We start from the raw sequence: 11,801 nt of genomic DNA, 5'->3' as shown, positions 1-11,801 counted from the left end.
ACATTCCAAAAAATATTTCATTACAAATATTAATTCCACTTGAACATCTCAATCTCTGTACATAGACAAAAAAAAGAAAGAAACATTTAAATTCAATAGCAAAAAGACGTGTGATATATAGTCACATTCATTTCCTGCCGCCCATGATGAATCTTGGTGGTAGTTCGACAAAATTCATAGCTGTACAATCTCAATTCGAAAGATTCTTCCTAGCATTGTACAAAAAACAACATAGTTAATATTCGACCAATCAAATTTATTAAAACTAAAATTGTTATAACATAGTTGCTTTTCTAAACTGTGTCATACTCGTGCTTACTAATGGAGTTAGCGTAGTGTGCTATCTGTTAAAGAATGTATGTTAAAAGCGAAAAAATAGGTGTGAGACAAAGTCGAAAGTGAACATACGAAAGTCAAGAGACTCATAGAAAGTTTTGACAGCTTGCAATAGTTTAGTTGTCTAATCCTTATACCAGCAAGAAGTTGCATAAGTATTTGACCAAGCAGATGGCTTAAAAGAGGGAAAACTAATCCACATTTATTGAACTAGTTGTACTTTGCAACTTGCATAAGGACCACAAGGTAAATGTGTCTTAATCAATAGAATCCTATGCTCTATGGTCGAATCCTGTTTGAACTATCACATTATGGGAGGGAGTCCAAAAGCTAATGAAGTATATATATATACATGTCTCCGCACAAAACGGACCAAACAATCAAATTTCTTGGTCATAACACATATAAATAGTGCATACATTCTATATATCATAGGAGGTTCCATCTATCTCAACCATCAATCTATAGGGGTAGTGTAGATTCTATTCTTAACGAGCCGGAAACTCAAATATTACATATGTAATAAGCTGGTTCATCATTAATTAAGGGGTCTAATTGGGTTACTTATCAGCTTGGACCAAGTCAATTCCAGTCCATCTCATTCCCACAACTCCATTTCATCAATAATTGGAAAGCACTTAAACAATTAATGTTTTATCTACTCTACTAATTAATGTGAGAAAAAAAAAATTACCAGCTGTAAGGGTGGTTCTCTTCAATCCTTGTGGCTAGCGCTAGACAAGCTATCCAAAGACTCACTCCTTGCATGCATTTGATTCCTGCTTGCAATCAAACACCAAATGTCCAATAAGTATTTTGATCACAGAAGAAACCTCAAAGTAACAAGTCCATTAATGCCTACTCATTGATAATAAAAAAGATTCAATGTGAACAACTGAGTAAATAAATTTGAAGTGTATTTTCAGTAGGGAATCTTTAGTTCAACCCAATATTAAAGATTAAGACAGTCAGTTTGGATTTTAGTATGCAATGGGACATCAATGAAAGAGACCCCTTGAGTTCCTTAAAGTCAAAGCAATAACTTTATAACTTTGCTTCTAAAACAAACAGTCAGACTATCCAATGGCGGAACAACAAAGACATTTTTCTAATGTTCATCACCACCTAAGAAAGATTAAGAAGTGCTAGTGCAGAACTTGCAGCGTAAAAGTTGTAAAGATGTTTTTCTAATGTTCATCTTAGGGAAATTAGGATCAAACTAACTTGTGACAACTATTAGGATCAAACTAGGGAAATTAGGATCAAACTAACTATTACCTCGCAAATGCATTAAGAAATAACTAATTAAGCCAGTTTTCATTCTTGTAAGGATTCGGTTTTTTATTTTATTACCTCGCAAACACAAACAATTTCACAAGTTTTCATTCTTGTAAGGATCGAGTGAGCAGTTCTAGTTACACGCAATACTTACTTCTAACGATCCAATATAGACCTGGGATAAATACTCCATCTGACAATGGTAAGCCAATACTTGAACGGGTTCTAGAGAAAAAAGCTCATGTTCAAATGATAATGCCTAAAGCAAGAGTAGAGGATGAAAACTTCTTGTTTTCCATGAAACTCCGTGTAGGGGGCAAGCCTTCTAGATCAGCAATCATTCTCTCTGGTGATGGAACTGCAACAATTTCTTACTATAGGGGAAATACCACACTACTTTATCAGTTTGATTTACCTTGGGATGCAGGGAAAGCTCTAGATGCTTCGGTTTTCCCTTCTAAAGAAGACGTCGAGGAAGGTGCATGGGTTGTAGTAATTGAGAAAGCAAGAGTCTGGGCAATACTTGAGAAGGTAGTTCTACTTGGTGGAGTTGAGCCTCCTGAACGAAGCTTGTCACGTAAAGGAAGCTCAAATGAAGGAGCTGCTGAAGAATAAAAACGGAACCTTGCATTTGGAGGCAGCCTTGCTCCTACAAGGGCTAGTTCTGAAGCATGGGATGTTAGGGGATAGGCGAAGAGCGTTGTCAACTGGGATACCTTTTCATTCTTGTGCAATTAAAGCAAAAGCTCAATATAATGGGGATTTTTTTTTAATTAAAGCTAGCAAATTAAAAGGGTAAAAAAAAAAGAAACCCTAGAATAACTAACTTGGTTCGATTGGCCGGAGCAAAGAAATCGACTTGACAGTTCTCTTACCCTTCTCTCATCGTCCACCTCGAAGTAAAGGTTTCACTTTCAAATCAGATACTTCTCTTATCCCTTTCTCGTCCTCCATCTTTATCATCTTCTCAACTACTTCGTAACAGAGATCGGAACACCGTTTGTAATCCACTTTCTTCCTGGTCTCGATTTGGTGGATTAGAATAAAAAAAATAACTTACAGAAATAAGAAAGAGAAGACCAGGTGCAGGCGTGTAGAGGTGGAAATTTGGGAGTGCTAGCTTAGTGCGTGGGCAGAGTCGTGGCTAAATTTGGGAGGCACCCAAACTCTAACATATATCACTTTTTCAATTATCTGCGAAATGATTTGGATTTATAGTATGAAGTATCAACTGAAGTGGGGGTTGATTTCGGGTGAAGATAATAGTCTTCACATAAATTAAAAGTTGTTTTGATATTAAAAAAATTGGACCATACTGTTAAATAAAATCACAACATTCTAAACAATTTTTTATGAGAACTAACAATTTGCCAATCTGAATCTGAAATGTGCTTATCGAAACAACTTGAAGAGTATAGAAAATGCAATAGTCGCTTCAGCTTGTTCTGGTCTTTGCTGTGTGTCCGCTCTTACTCTTTTCTGACTGAATAGTGAAACCAAGGACGTTGTGAAGACACCTTCATCGGGTCCATCTTTTGGTACAGTCCCTGTGAGTTACATATAGGTGTACCAACAACCCTCCAAAACACAAGACAAATTGAGAAAAAATAACAAATTTTAAGTAGATACTTAGAGTTTGAAGGAAGTGGAGACAGAGGGAGGTGAGAGTGAACGTCAGTGTGTCGTGTTTCGAATTTAATTGTTTTTTAGTGGAGTTGTGGGCGCACTGGACCAAAAACTAGTTAGGTCAAATGGTCACTTAAAGTCGGATAATATGTAACTATTTTAGTGAAATAGTCATAAATAGTTCTCCACACATATACACATTCTTTAGAAAAAAACCATTTGTGACCGTTTTGAAAACGCACGTCACCAAAAACTTTTTAAAACAATCACAAAAATCATTTTCTGCCATTTGTGACCGTTTCGAATAAAACAGTCACAAATAACATTTTAAAATAGTCACAAAAAGCCTTTTTTTTTCTACTAGTGATCCATTTCATGTTTCCCTATTATACACCTGTTATCTCGGCTGAGAAGGCATACCACGAGCAGCTTTCAGTGGCTGAGATAACTAACAATGCCTTTAAGCCCTCGTCTATGATGGCTAAATGTGATCCCCGCCATGGAAAGTACATGGCATGCTGTCTGATGTATAGAGGTAGGTGTTGTGCCCAAGGATGTAAATGCTGTTGTGGCCACCATCAAGACTAAGCGTACCATTTAGTTTGTTGACTAGTGTCCTTCTGGGTTCAAGTGTGGTATCAACTACCAGCCACCAACAGTCGTACCTTGGGGTGACGACCTTGCAAAGGTTTAGAGAGCTGTCTGCATGATCTTTAACTCCACCAGTGTTGCTGAGGTGTTCTCCCGAATTAACCACAAGTTTGACCTTATGTATGCAAAATGTGCATTTGTCTATTGGTATGTTGGTGAGGGAATGGAAGAGGGAGAGTTCTCTGGCTGCACTGGAGAAGGATTATGAAGAGGTTGGGGCCAAGTCTGCAGAGGGTGAGGATGGTGATGAGTATTAAGTGGACAGTCTAGCTTGGTTTTTGTTCTAGTCTTTTGTGTCCTTGGTATGTGATCTATGGTTTCTTTCGAATTTCATAATAATTATGAACAAGATATGTGCCTTTGATGTTGGAATGTGATTGGTAATGGTAACACTAACACTATATTGCTTGCTTGGTAAAAAAAAAAAAGTAATGAAAAATTAGTTTTTTGAACCAGACAACCTTAACAGTGAAACCAATTTTAGGTTCCCTTGAATCTTTATGTGCTACAATTAGTCAGACTTGTTAATCAATGAGATTGGTGCAATAACCTTTCTCATTTGTCGGAAAATAGCACGTTCTTTTGAGATCCATTAGACTTTGTTTGTTAATTATAGTTCCAAGTTCCCTATCAGTTGCTTTTGATAAAATTTCTTCTGACTTGGTCTTCATTTGGACAAATTAAATATATGTTCTCATTGTTATGAGTGAACTATAAAGTTTGTTTGTTTTGTTTTGTTTTTTTTTTTTTTTTTTTTTTTTTGCATCAAATTTTCATAAACAGATAGTGCTAAAAGCTGGGCTAGTAGGAATAAATGAAATAAAATAACTTTTCTACCCCTCCTCCCCCCCACCCCGGTATGTGGGCAATATCCTTGTAAAAGACATTGACCCTATTACAATTACTTGTTCTTTGTGTTTACTTGATGTGTTACTTGCAGAATGTCTCAACCGATTCTAAAAGAATGGATGAATGAAATCAACAGACTTAGGAGTGTGTATAGGAAGGGGGTTTCTGATTTTATTCTATTTGCTAGTGGCAAAGACGAAACGTCAACCATGTGTCCTTGCTCATGTAAAAAATGTTGAAATAGGAAAAGGTTTGCATATGATATAGTTAGAAAATATTTGATTCATTATGGTATAGAATCAACATATCGTGTATGGGTTTTACATGGTGAGAACCCATATAAGGATCAAATAGTAAACCGAGTTGAAGAAGAAAATAGTGAGGAAGGACTAGGGATAGGGAATTTTGTTGATGTAGCTTATGTCAATGGGATTACGAGCTACACTCTCAATTTAACTGAGGTAATTTTGTTCTTTAATTTTTTGAGTTTCCAAAACTTGGAACCTTTATTTTTCAATTTATATTAACAAGTTTGTGATGTTTTGATTTAATAGGTTAAATCTCGTTAGAATTTATCTTCAAATGTTGAATCTTTCTTACTGCTTCTCCAATGCAAGCTTCAGGTCTATATGCAGATATTGTAACTTGGGAAAAATAATGAAATCTTATCTTCAGGTGTTTGAATATCCTTCCAAGTACAGACCTATAGGTGCACTTCTATTCAGATGTAGGCATGCTTCAAGACTAGGTCTGACCTTGTTTCTTCGTGTATCAGGAATGTGTTGCTGTGAGACAGATTAAAATGCGTTCCTGTGAGACTAGGTCTGACCTTGTTTTACTGTTATTATTTTTATGACATCATTAGATTGTCTCACTTTGAAATGGACTTAAACTATGTCAGGATGCAGGAGTCAGTTGGTGATAAAGATCTCACACCATTGATCGACCCTTGATACAATTGAGCAGTAATTTAAACACTAGTCAAAGACTCCAAGTTCGCGTTTCTTTTCAAGTAATATCTCTTTTGTGTGAATTGACATTCTATTTACTTATTTGAAATAAGGTAATAAAATATACGATGTTTGTCCTGAATGGACTCTATTCTGCAAGTAATGTAATAATTTCTCACAAGCCCATTATATTATCTATGGGTAGGGGTGTCTCTTTTTGCCGAATTTCCGATTTTTCTAAAATCCGACCCGAAATTGGTCTAGCTCTGGGTGTAGTTTTCATGGGCCGATTTTCTGATTTCCGAAAATTCCGAAAAAAAATTGGATCGGATTCGGATAAAACTCTAAAAACCGATCCGATATCCGATCCGAAAGTTCCAATATATAGCCGATCTGAAATTTCCGATATTATTGCCAATTTATTCCGAAAATATGTACTTCTCTCACTATCCACTTGATTAGATCTTGACCAGATCTTGACTGTTCATTCATTTTCTAGTTTTTTACTTCCAAAAACAAAACAAAAATATAACCTAGCCGCTACTTCCCCATTTGAATTGGACCACTCCACTGTCATTACACCGTCTGCCATAATAACAATGATATGAAAAAAAATGTCATTGACTTTCAGATTAATCCAAAAGCCAAATTCCAATAGATAGAATGTTATGTAAAGCTACTTAGAGTCCAAGACCAGAATCCATTATTCATGCAGACACTTCACGCTTCAATTTCCACACACGAAAAAAGATTGAAATATTACAAATACCTAGACCTCAACAGAATGCAATGCTTGCTGTTGGTGGCTGCAAGTTCTTTTTCTTATTTTTTCTTGGATCACTTGTTTGAATGAAAATGGGTTTTCTTAGTAAACAAGTGCGTATTGCATGCTGTTGGTACATTAGTGTTGTGGACATGGTTTCCTCTCCCTACAGTGAACATTGGTGTATGACATTCCAAAAATAATTGAAAGTAAAGAGATATTTGAAAATTTACCAAATATTCCGAAATTTATGAAATTGGAAATATATTTTGAATCCGAAAAAAAATTGGAACGGATTTGGCTAGCATATTAGGTTCCGAAAAAAATTCGGAAAAATTCCGAAGGAGGTTAATCCGATCCGAAGTCACCCCTAGCTATGGGCTTTGAGCCTCTAACCACTCTTAGGCTATGGGAAAGAGATAAAAAATGTATGGTCTGATGAAAAGCTTTAGAGGAAGCTTCCTGTGAGGAGAATCGGAGTAAGTTGTCTTGCAATAACTTGATTGCCTTCAGCCGAGGTGAATACATACATCCATTTGTAATCAAGTTTATAGTTTACATCCATTTTTGTTATTTTTCCTACCTTTTAGACTTTTTAGAAGCTTGTGTAGCATTTGACTAGTAACATAATAGCCTCAATGTGGGGTGCTTGTAACATACAGGTCACAGCTTATAGTCAATTGGCATCTTTGGCGGCACTTTCAGATAAAGGTAAATATTATTCTTATTGCTTTTACATGGCTGTTCAAGCTCATCCATATCATTTGGTTGGCTTCTCTTTATTTGGTGGTGCTTAACAAGATTGGATGGGCTGTGGTGGTAGATTTAATGAGTTATCTTCTTCTTCTCAACAACTATAACAATATATAGAAATGTTTCAGTTCTAGCAGAGTCATAATCAATTTTTAGGACAAGTAGGTTGTTAATCCTACAAATAGTGATAGTTACAGATATAGTGATCGATGTTCCTTCAATGTGGTTTTCTCAATCTTTATTAGCAAATTAGCATGTGTTTTTGAGTTTTGTACTTGAATTTTCTTGATCTAGCTATTGAAATATCTGTTAGGGATAAATTCTGACAAGCCTTTAGCCCTTCGTGCGAAATTTCTTTTCATTTTCGAGTACAGAAGGCTTGTATATGGTAATATTATACTGTAGAGAAAAAACGAGTTTTTCTCTGTTTTTCATTATCATTCAGAGTGGGCGCCAGCCGCGCCATGGTGGTCCAGCTTTTAGAACCCCGCTCACCCGCTCATGGTCCAAGAGTTTTGGTACGACCAGCCACCATTCGCCGTCAGTCATTTTTTGTGGGCTTCGCTACAGTAACCGCGATTTTGGTTTTTTTGGTATAAAAAAAAATCAGTTTTTTGGAAAACCTAACTTTTTCCAAAACCAAGAAAGAGAGAGATTATAAGAGAGCAATTCTTTGTGAGTTGAGTGTTCATTCTTTGTGAGTGAATTGAGAGACTTGTAATATGTTACTCGGGACATCCAAAGAAAGCTTGGAACTTCAAGATGTGAAAGTAGGCAAATTGCCGAACCACGATATATCTCGTCTTGTGGTTTGTTCTTCCTTTACATTAATTGTTTTACTTTATATGCTTGTTATTTGATATTGAGAAGTGTTGGGATATTGCTTGGAGGGTGTTGAAGTCTTGTCTAGTGTGAAGGATCGATCTTTGTGTAGGATTGATCCGTTTGTTGTGGGTAACGTTGTTTCCGCACTTATATATTCACAACAATTGGTATCAGAGCTTAGGTATACGACCTAGGATTTTGAGTTTAGTGCTCAAAATTTGTGTAGACAAGGTGTTCGATTAAATTCCGAGGTGAAACTGTTTCTTTTGGGTTATTGTGTGTAACTTGAAAGATGGCTCCCAAGATGTCAAACGCAAGGTTTGAAGTAGAGAAGTTTAATGGGAAGAATAACTTTGGGATTTGGCAAGTCCAAGTAAAGGACATCCTCATCCAACAAGGTTTGCACAAGGCTTTAAAGGGGATTAAATCTAAGGCGCGAAAGTATGAGTAATGATGATTGGGAAGAGTTCGATCTTCAAGCTTGTTCATCAATCCGGTTATGTCTTGCTAATGAGGTTATGTATAGTGTGATGGGAGAAAATACCGCTGCCGGTATTTGGCTCAAACTAGAGTCTATGTATATGACCAAGAGCATGACGAACAAGATGTACCTTAAGAAGCGTCTTTATCGGTACATGATGGTCGATGGTTCAACGATGCAAGAGCACGTTAGTGAGTTCCGTCGACGTCTAGCGGATTATTTGAATGTTGGTATGAAGATGGATGATGAGGATCAAGCGGCATGTTTAATATTCTCCTTGCCAGAAAGCTATGAGCATCTAATGACTACATTCATGAACAGAGAAGTCGTCGATCTTGACGAAGTTCAAAGTGCACTTCTTTCTTATGAGTTGATGAAGAAGACACGTGTAGAGAATAGCATTGATGCAGGTCAGGGGCTAGTGGCAAGAGGAAATTCGTATGAACAGAATTATTCAAGTAATGAGAATTCTAGGTCCAAGTCAAAGAAGCCTTTAAAATATGTACAGTGCTACAATTGCAATGAAAAGGGACATTATGCAAGTAATTGTCCTCACCCGAAGAAAGAGAACAAGAGAGATGGTCAGAAGAAAGGTAAGGCAAAAATTGAGGCAAATTATGCTTCAGCTGAAGATGATGAGTTCACTCGTGTGTCCACCTGAGACTATATGACCGAAAAATGGATTCTTGATTCCGGATGTTCCTATCATATGTGCCCGAATAGAAAGTGGTTTACTTCTTATGAGAGCATTGATGGTGGTTCCGTTTTAATGGGTAATGACGTTGCTTGTAAGACGGTAGGAATTGGAACTATACGGGTCAAGATGTATGATGGTGTAGTGAGGACTTTAACCGATGTGAGACATGTTCCTGAGATAAAGAAAAGTCTTATTTCTCTTGGTACCTTGGATTCCAAAGGCCACAAGTTTGTAGGCGAAGGTGGAGTCCTAAATATTGTTAATGGCTCTTTAGTTGTTATGAAGGGTCAAAAATATGAAACCTTGTATACTCGATAGGTAGTACGGTGATAGGCGATGATGTAGCGAAAAAGTGCATGTAGAAATGATTCCGAAAGTGCACTAAGATATGGCATATCGTTTAGGGCATATGAGTGAAAAGGGTTTGTCCGAGTTGTTAAGCGAGGGTTCTTGAAGAACTTGAAGAAGCCAAGTATGGGGTTCGTGAGCATTCAAGTCTATGGGAAGCGAGTCAGAGTCAAGTTCAAGTCAAGCAAGCACACGACAACAAGCATCCTTGATTATGTGCATATGGATGTTTGGGGACCCTCCGGGTGGCTTCCAAGGGAGGTAACCGCTATTATGTCTCATTCATTGATGATCATACTACGCTATGTGTGGGTGTATATGATGAAATCGAAAAGATGAAGTGTTTGAGACATTTAAGAAGTGGAAGGCAAGGTTGGTTGAGAATCGCACGATAGGAAGGTAAAGACATTACGGTCCGACAATGGTACCGAGTATACTTATGGACCTTTCCAAGAGTTAAATGCGCAACAAGGAATTGCCGACAATCGGATAAATCGGGGGCATGCCACAATGAGAATGGAATGGCGAGAGGATGAATAGAACTTTGCTTGAAAGAGCAAGATGTTTATTGTCTAATGCCAATCTAGGCAAAAAGTATTGGGGCGATGCAGAGTGTCCATGGCGTGTTACCCGCATAATAGGTCACCAGTACCAGCTATAGATTGCAGGACACCTTATGAGGTGTGGTCAGGTAACCCAGCTGATTATAGTATTTTGCGAGTGTTTGGATCGATAGCTTACTACCATGTGAGGGACATCAAGCTAGATCTTAAAGCTAAGAAGGCCATATTCTTAGGCTTTGCAAATGGGGTAAAGGGATATCGATTATGGTGTCTAGAAGACCACAAGTTCCTGGTCAGCAGAGATGTTACCTTTGATGAGACTTCCGTGTTATCTTTCATGAAGTTTCCGGCAGTCGGGCGAATGGTGAGTCTATAGAAGTTCAAGCTAATGAGCTTGAGTTGTCCGGATCTGGCCAGATGACCGGTTAGATCATGATGAGGTACCAAATCATGGAACCACACAAAGAACGGGAAGAAGAGCAAGAGCATCCGCGAACTTGTAGTGGTGACCCTAGGCCACGAGACAAAGTTAAAGAAGTGCACAAGTATGGGCACGAAAGTCGGTGAAACACTATGGTCGGTGGATTTAGTGGCATATGCACCGAATATCGAAGATGATGAGCCGATAGCTTCAAGGAAGCTGTTAGAGATGCTCATTACGAGATTGGTTGGTAGCTATGCAAGCGAGATGGAATCTCTTGATAAAAATCACACATGGGACCTAGTTTTATTGCCAAAGGGCAAAAGGACTATCGGCAGTAAATGGGTGTTCAAAAAGAAAGAGGTCCTTCCTGAGTCCGACAGTACTGGGTACAAGGCAAGAGTGGTAGCAAAGGGTTTTTCACAGAAAGAAGGAGTTGACTACAATGAGGTATTTTCCCCGGTGGTTAAACATACGTCCATTCGTGTGTTATTAAGTTTAGTTGCTCACTTCAACTTGGAGTTAGAGCAACTTGATGTGAAAACTGCTTTCTTGCATGGGGACTTGGAAGAAGAGATCTATATGAGACAACCCGGGGGTTTGTCGCTTTGAAAAAAGAAGATTATATATGCAAATTGAATCGGTCAATATGACGGGTTAAAGCAATCGCCTGCAATGATACAAACACTTTGACACATTCATGATGCAACATGAGTACACCCGGGTAAAGTATGACCGCCGTGGTCTACTTTAGAAGGCTTCGTGGTAATGACTTCATCTATCTCCCCGCTTTATGTGGATGACATGCTTATTGCTTCCAAAAGCATGGTGGAGATAGACAAGTTGAAATCTCAACTTAGCTTTGAGTTTGAGATGAAAGACTTAGGTGGAGCCAAGAAGATACTGGGCATGGAGATTGACAGAGATAGGAAGAAGCGGCGGATAGTTGTATCTCGGAGAAATACATTCAAAAAGTAATTTCTCAATTTGGTATGGAGAATGCAAAGTCGGTTTCTACACCTTTAGTCAAGCATTTTAGACTTTCAAATAAGTTCTCTCCTAGTTCGGTGGAGGAACAAAAGCATATGGCAAATGTTCCTTATGCAAGTGCCGTGGGCGTTTGATGTATGCTATGGTGTGCACACGCCGCACATTTCCGGCGTTAGTGTTGTCGGCAGGTATATGGAAAAAATCCCGAAGCGACATTTGGGAGGCGATGAAATGGGTACTAAGGTACTTGAAGGGTACTTTGGATGTGGG

General features: G+C 38.1%; 1 pseudogene; it reads left to right on the top strand.

Moving 5' to 3' along the window:
* Window positions 1–3,612: 3,612 nt before the first annotated feature.
* LOC147491153 (tubulin alpha chain pseudogene) lies at window positions 3,613–4,148 on the top strand (annotated as a pseudogene).
* Window positions 4,149–11,801: the final 7,653 nt, after the last annotated feature.

Source organism: Coptis chinensis, chromosome 6 (genome assembly GCF_015680905.1).
Source record: "Coptis chinensis isolate HL-2020 chromosome 6, ASM1568090v1, whole genome shotgun sequence".
In the NCBI taxonomy this organism is placed as follows: Eukaryota; Viridiplantae; Streptophyta; class Magnoliopsida; order Ranunculales; family Ranunculaceae; genus Coptis; species Coptis chinensis.
The sequence above is the reverse complement of the archived record's forward strand: the minus strand, read 5'-3'. Positions and strand labels throughout refer to the sequence as shown.